Here is a 7,996-nt window from a genome sequence, read left to right as displayed (position 1 = left end):
AAACACCAGAGGCTCAGCCTCAAAACTCATGTCTACATGTCACCACAGTAGGACAAACCGACAGACAAGTTTGTCTTGCTGTTGGAGACCTCTCGTATCACCCCCACCTGGGTCCCTGTGGCTGACTGTTCCTCTGTCTGTGTTCCTGGCTTTTAATCCCCTTTCTCCTGCTCTTCTGGCCTGCTGCTTTTGGTGTCCCTGAGTTGTCTCTCCTCACCTGTATCCCTGGGGCTTATTACTCTTCTGTCCAGGCTTTTACTTGGAACCTGCAAGTAGGTACCATATAAAAGAGTGATATAATAACATGGTGCAAGTTAATTTATTTGCAGTGAATGGAGGGAGATATAATCTCAAAAGATCCATCACCAATCTGTCAGTTTGTGATACAGTGATGGCCTGTGTGTTGCTGTGTTGCTAGAAGCTATGCCACCAGTATTTCAAATGCCAATAGAGTCACCCATGGTGGATAGGTTTCAGCAGAGCTTTCAGACTAAGACAGACTAGGAAGAAATGCCTGGTGATCTACTTCTAAAAAGTAGCCAATGAAATCCTCATGGATGACAACAGAACACTGTCTGAATTATTTGCTTTGGACACATTATTAGGAGGGATCAACTGATAGAGGAGGACATCGTGTTTGATGAAGCAGAGGGCCAATAAGAGCATGGAGACCCTCAGGGAGGTGGATTGGCACACAGCTGGAACAATGGGCTTGAATGTGCTGGCGATTGTGAAGATGACACAGGACTGAGCAACGTTTCACTTTGTTGTACATAAGGTTGCCATGAGTCAAAGATGACTCGATGACAGTTGACCACCACCACCACCACCACAACAATAATAATCTCAGAAGATGTTTGTTGTGCTGGACTCTCCTTGGGCTCTCGGGCTTAGCAAGGCGGCCTCAGCCTCCCTTCACCTTCCTTGAGGCCTCCTACATATCTCCTTTCAGTAGATCTTTTCTGCATTATCATCCCTGGTCCAGCTGTTTTTCTCTAGAGGAGGTCTGTATTTATTCAGAAAAAAGTCTTTCTGATAAACATGGTTGAGAATAAATCTCTGATGTTGTGACAAGTGTTCTAATACAGACACCCCCAGTTCTGACTTGTGGAGTTTGCTAAGATAGCATACAAATGTCATAGCCTTGGAAAGATCATGGCCATGCCCTGGCAAGGCATAGCGGGGCACAGCAGGTGATTGAGGGGTCAGGATGGGTAGTCAATCAGCCTTACGGGACAAAGACCCAGCCGTGAGGTACTAAGGCCCTGGAAGAGCAACAGAGGAACTTGGACATGACTTACAAGCCTGTGAAGTGTCTTGACATAATGCCATGACCATCAGGAAGGGCCAAGAGCAAACTTGTGTGGCCTAGCCAAGACAGGTTTAATGTCCAAGGATGTAGCTGAGGAAAATTAGGAGGTGAGAGTAAAACAGCAACTTTATGGAGTATAGAAAAATCTGGACACATAAGATGTAGGCCAATCATTATGGGGTGGGGAAGGGGTGAATGGCCTGACAAAAATCTTGGTTTCATTGTCTTATAGACAACTTAAAGGAGTATGTGCATATGGCACACAAGGGAAAAATTGTCAGTTCCTGTCCCCTCTTTCAAAAATATTTTAGGGATTCAAGCCATCATTGGGTAAAGAATTCCTGTTTACCTTGCAAAATCAAGCATGTAAGAGCTAACCTGTTCAAATCTTAGTGTGAATTTCCTGAATCAGATATATAGACCAGTGGCTAATTGCTGTCATCAGGATAGAAAGGATATTGTGGAAGGCAAGTTTGGATGGTGTGAGGGACTTCAGAAATAAACAGACCATCAAGATTATGGAACTAGGTGTCTGAAAAGATGGGAGGAAGAATTATGGATACATGACACTTCAGTGAATTACAGTGGGATCACATCACCATTTCCAGGACATGAACTTTATATAATATTGTAGCAAACTCTACTAGTCAGAACGGGAGATTTCTGCATCAGGAGACTTACCACAGTATCAGAGAATTATTCTAAAATGTTTATTAGAAAGACTTCTTTCTCAGTAAGTCCAGATCTTCTCAGAAGAAAAACAGCTGAGCCAGGGATAATAATGATAAAGAGCTTTGACTTGGTAATTGACAAAAAAGAGCAGGTTCCAGGAAAAACTTGAACCCCTTTTGCTGCTAGCACTTACTCCAAAGGTAAAAGAACTTAGAACCATCCCTGAAATTTAACTCATTGCCCTGAACCAGGCTGCCACGAAGATGAGGCATCTGACATCCTTTTGAGAAAACAGGATCTGGATATTGGGCAAAAAGGACAGGAGAACCCTGACTTCTTTCCCACTTCCTCCTTTCAATTAGCGTTGTCAGCTTCCTGCTGTCCACTCACAGGCAAACACCCTGACTCTATTCCTGCCAAACAAAGTTTGCCTCAATTATGTCAATTCAACTCTAAACCACTACTGACACGGACTTGTACTTTGGAGACCAGGCATTAATGTCAGCATCATCACATTCTATCAAAGAACACAGATGTTCCATTTGTATCCAAGCTATAAGGCAGCTCTTTTTTTCCATCTTAGAGGTCACCAAGAAAGACTTCAGTAAGGCATTTGAGGCAAACACTTATTGAGGAATGCATTGAGCAGGCCACTCTGTCCTTAGTACAGACACGGAAGATAGAGTGGATGTGTGGTTGGGCCTCACTGTGGAAGGTTGTTGCACAGGAGGCCTTGTTAAAGAGGTCTTGGAGAAGGCTCGTTCCTGTTTTTCATGATTTAAGAGAGAATGCAGAGGAACTAACTTTTTTGTGTTACAAAGACTTTTTGTGTCTGTTATGTCAGTTTGGTCTCAAAAATTCTATTGAGCTAACTTGCTACCGTGTATCATAATTGAATGTGAAGTTCCACTTTTTTCCCCTAGATCTTTATATCTGAAGGGCATTTTTGAATGAATAAATAGTGTGGAGATGTGGCTGAAATGCAATTTGAGCTATTCCTATTGGATCACATGTTGGCACGGGTAAAGTAATTTCACGCAATTTTCATCACAGTTCTAGACCAGCTTTTTTTTTCAATGATTTTGTGGTTTGAAAATTTCTAGGTGCATTTTTCGTAGCTAAAATGATTCAGCCACCACTCAGATGCCAGTTTGTCATACTGTGGTGGCTTGTGTGTTGCTGTGAGGCTGGAGGCTATGCCATTGGTAGTTCAAATACCAGCAAGACCACCCATGGTGAATAAGTTTCAGCAGAACTTTCAGATTAAGACAGACTGGGAATAAGGATGGGACCATCCACTTCTGAAAAATGTTGGCCACTGAAAATCTTATGAATAGCAGAGAAACACTGTCTGATAAAGTGCCCAAAGATGAGTCCCTCAGGTTGCAAGGCACTCAAAATGCGACATGGGAAGAGATGCCTCCTCATAGTAGAGTTGACCTTAATGATGTGGATGGAGTAAAGCTTTTGGGACCTTCATTTACTGATGGGGTATGGTCAAAATGGGAAGACATAGCAGCAAATGTTCATTAATAATTGGAACATGGAATGTACGAAGTATGAATCTAGGAAAATTAGAAGCTGTCAAAAATGAAATAGAATGCATAAAGACTATATATCAGACAGTGTTTCACTGCTGTTCATGAGGTTTTCACTGGCCAATCCTTTGAGAAGCAGATGGCCCCTTCCTTCTTCTGAATCTGTCTTATAGTCTGGAAGCTCCACCGAAACTTGTTCACCATGGGTGACCCTGATGGTATTTGAAATACCAGTGGCATAGCCTCCAGCCTCACAGCAACACACAAGCCACCACAGTATGACAAACTGACAGATGAGTGGTGATATCTAAGAGACTGATACCCTAGCATTAGTGAGTTGAAATGGGCAGATTATTGGCCATTTTGAATCACACAATCTACTATCTATCTACTATGCCAGGAATGGTAAACTGGAGAGGAATGGTATTGCAATTCATTGTCAAGAAACAACATTTTAAGCTCCATCCTGAAGTACAATGCTGTCAGTGATAGTACAATGTCCATATGCTTACAAGGAAGACCAGTTAATACTACTACTATTCAAATTTATGCACCAACCACTGAAGGCAAAGATGAATTGAAGATTTTTACCAACTTTTGCAGTCTGAAATTGACCATATATGCAATCAAGATGTATTGATTATTGTGGTGATCAGAATGTGAAATTTGGAAACAAAGAAGCAGCATCAATCACTAGTTGGAAAATATGGCCTTGGTAATAGAAATTAAAGCTGGAGATCACATGATAGAATTTTTCAAGACCAAAGATTTATTTATTGCAAATAACTTTTTCAACACAAACAACTGCTATACACGTGAACGTCACCAGATGGAATATATGGGAATCACATTGACTACATCTGCAGAAAGAGGAAATGGAGAAGCTCAATATCATTGGTCAAAACAAAGTGGAGTTGACTGTGGTACAGACCATCAATTGCTCATATGCAAGTTCAAGGTGAGGCTGAAGAAAATTAAAACAAGTCCTTGAGAGCCAAAATATGATCTTGATTATATCCCACTTGAATTCAGAGATCATATGAAGAATAGATTTGATGTATTGAACACCAATGATTGAAGACCAGACAAGTTGAGGGGTGACATCAAGATCATACACAAAGAAAGAAAAAGTTCATTAAAAAGGCAGGAAAGGAAAAAAAAAGACCAAACTGGATGTCAGCAGAGACTCTGAAACTTGGTCTTGAACATAGAATAGCTAAAGTGAATGGAAAAAATGATGATATAAAAGAGCTGAACAGAAGTTTTCAAAGGGCAGATTGAGAGGACAAGGTAAAATATTATAATGAATTGTGCAAAGACCTAGAGTTAGAAAACCAAAAGGAAAGAACACACTTGGCATTTCTCAAGCTGAAAAACTGAAGAAAAAATTCAAGCCTCAAGTTCCAATATTGAAGGATTCTATGGGAAAAAGGAGCTCTGGTAGCACAGTGCCTAAGGCACTTGACTGCTAACCAGAAGGCTGGCAGTTCAAACCCACCAGCCACTCCTCGGAAGGAAGATGGGGCAATCTACTTCCATAGTGATACTGCCTCAGAAATGCAAGGAGGGGTTGCTATGAGTCGGGTCCGACTCAAAGGCACATAACAACAACAACAACTATGGGAAAAAAATAATGAATGATGTAGGAAGCATCAAAAGAAGATAGAAGGAATACACAATGTCACTGTCCAAAAAGAATTGGTCTACATGCAGCTATTTCAGGAGGGAATGTGTGATCAAGAACCAATGGTATTGAAGGAAGAAGTTGAAGCTGCAGTGAAGGAATTGGTGAAAAACAAGGCTAAAGGAATTGATGGAATACCCACTGTGATGTTTCAACAAACAATTGCAGTGCTGGAGGCACTTACTCATTTATGCCAAGAAATTTGGAAGACAGCTACCTGTCCAACCAAAGAGATCCATATTTATGTCCATTCCAAAGAAAGGTGATCCAACAGCATGTGGAAATTATTGAACAATATCATTCATATCATATGTAAGTAAAATTTTTCTGAAGATAATTCAAAAACAGTTGCAGCAGATATTGACAGATGACTGCCAGAAATTCAAGGTGGGTTGTGAAGAGCATGTGGAACTAGGGATATCATTGCTCATGTCAGCTGGGTCTTACTGAAAGCAAGGAATATAAGAAAGATGCTTACCTATGTTTTATTGACTATGCAAAGGCACTTTGTGGGAAATGTTATCCAACAAATTATTATAACATTGTAAAGAATGGGGATTCCTGAACACTAAATTGTGCTCAAGAGGACCCTGTACATAGACCAATAGGCTATCCTTCAAACAGAACAAAGGGATACTTCATGGTTTAAAATCAGGAAAGGTGTGTGTCAGCGTTGAATCCTTTCACCATATTTATTCAATTTGTATGTTGAGCAAATAATCCAAGAACCTGGACTATATAAAGAAGAACACAGCATCAGGACTGGAGAAAGACTCATTAACAACCTGCGATGTGCAGATGACACAACAGCCTGCTGAAAGTGAAGGAGACTTGCAGCACTTACTGATGAAGATTAAAGACTTCAGTATGGATTACACCTCAACTGTAACAATTATACCTTAGGAAACAAAAAGCCTCACAACTGGACCAATAAGAAAAATCACAATAAATAGAGAAAAGATTGAAGTTGTCAGGGATTTCATATTACTTGGATTCACAATCGACACTGATGGAAACAGCAGTCAAGAAATCAGATGTCATATTGCACTAGGAAAATCTGCTGCAAAGACCTCTTTAAAGTGTTAAGAAGGGGGAACTTCTGGTAAGATGGAGGAATAGGCAGACAAGAAACACAGACCCTCTTCAACAAAGAAAAGAAAAACCAATTGACGGAGACACAGAAGATAATCCTGGAACCTTGAGCTTTGAAAGGAGCTACACAGAAGTGGATTAGGCACCAAGTAGTGGGAAAACCTGAATGAAAACAGGACCTAAGAATAGGCCCTGTTTACCAAAGTTGGCAGGAACATACAAGAGGCTGACAACAGGAAAAGATGCAGGTGGTGAGTGTATAAGTGCTGTCAACTAGTGAATAGAGTAGCACAGCATAGTACCCTGCTTGCGTAGATAACATACAGACAAAACAAAACTAAAATCGTGGGCAAGTCACTCCAACATACAGTCACCAATTAAATATAAACACAAAAACATCACAATACCTCGGAGACAACAGAGCATCACAGTCCACACAAAGAAGCAAATAAAGCAGGAAAAACAAGGGACCAGGATATAGACCCAAAACACACCCCTGAGAAAGATGCAGCATTGGAACTCCTTGATAAGGAATTCAAAAGAATTATGTTTAGGTACCTTCAAAGGATTGAGAGACAGATCAAGGAAAACACAGACAAAATCCTAGAAGAATTTCAGAAGAAAATATAAGAACAAAATGACAAAATAAATGACAAATTAGAAATGATTCTAAATCTACAGATAGAAATCCAGAAGATTAATACTAAATTGTCAGAAGTAGATAATACATTGAAAGGGCAAAGGAGTAGAATTGATCCAATGGAAGGCAGAATTAATGAGATTGAAGACAAATACCTGAATACTTATTTGGAAAGGGATCAATCAGAAAAAAGATCAAAACAAAATGAAGGAAGCCTAAGGTTCATGTGGGAGACCATCAAAAGGAATAACCTACGTGTCATTGGAATTCCAGAACAGGAAGAGAAAAATAAAACCACTGAGAAAATTGTCAAAGATTTGTTGGAAGAGAACTTCCCTGATATGATGGAAGATGAGAATATATCCATTCAGGAAGTCTGACAAACCCCAAACAGGATAGACCCCAAAAGAAAATCACCCAGACATATCATCATCAAACTCACTAAAACCAAAGACAAAGAAAGAATCCTGATAGCAGCATGGGAAAAATGAAAAGTTACCTACAAGGGACAACCAATAAGACTAAGCTCGGATTTCTCGGCAGAAACCATGCAGGTGAGCAGACAATGGGATGGTATATATGAAATCCTGGAAGAGAAAAATTTCCAACCAAGAATTATATACCCAGCAAAATTGTCCCTCAAATATGATGATGAAATTAGGACATTTCCAGATAAGCAGAAGTTAAGGGAATTTGTTAAAACCAGACCAACCTTACAAGAGATGCTAAAGGGAGTCCTTTTAATAGAGAAACAACAACAGCCAACAACAACTGATCATTAACACACATGATGATAAGATCCAGAAACCAACCCAGCTATGGATGTATCCAAAGTAAATAAGCCTATAAGATTGTTAACAGGGAACCAGAGGCATCAAGTGACAAATGAGGACAACTACAAACCAAAAAGAGGGAAAAAACTGTGTTATTACAGAGCTCCTAGATGGTAGGGAGGAGCTCTGGTAGCAAACCCACCAGCCACTCCTCGGAAGGAAGGTTGGGCAATCCTACTTCCGTAGTGATACTGCCTCGGAAACCCAAGGAGGGGTCGCTATGAG

Source organism: Orycteropus afer, unplaced genomic scaffold (genome assembly GCF_000298275.1).
Source record: "Orycteropus afer afer isolate SDZICR_OR568_19922 unplaced genomic scaffold, OryAfe1.0 scaffold00292, whole genome shotgun sequence".
Taxonomy (NCBI): Eukaryota; Metazoa; Chordata; class Mammalia; order Tubulidentata; family Orycteropodidae; genus Orycteropus; species Orycteropus afer.
Note: the sequence above shows the minus strand (reverse complement) of the source record.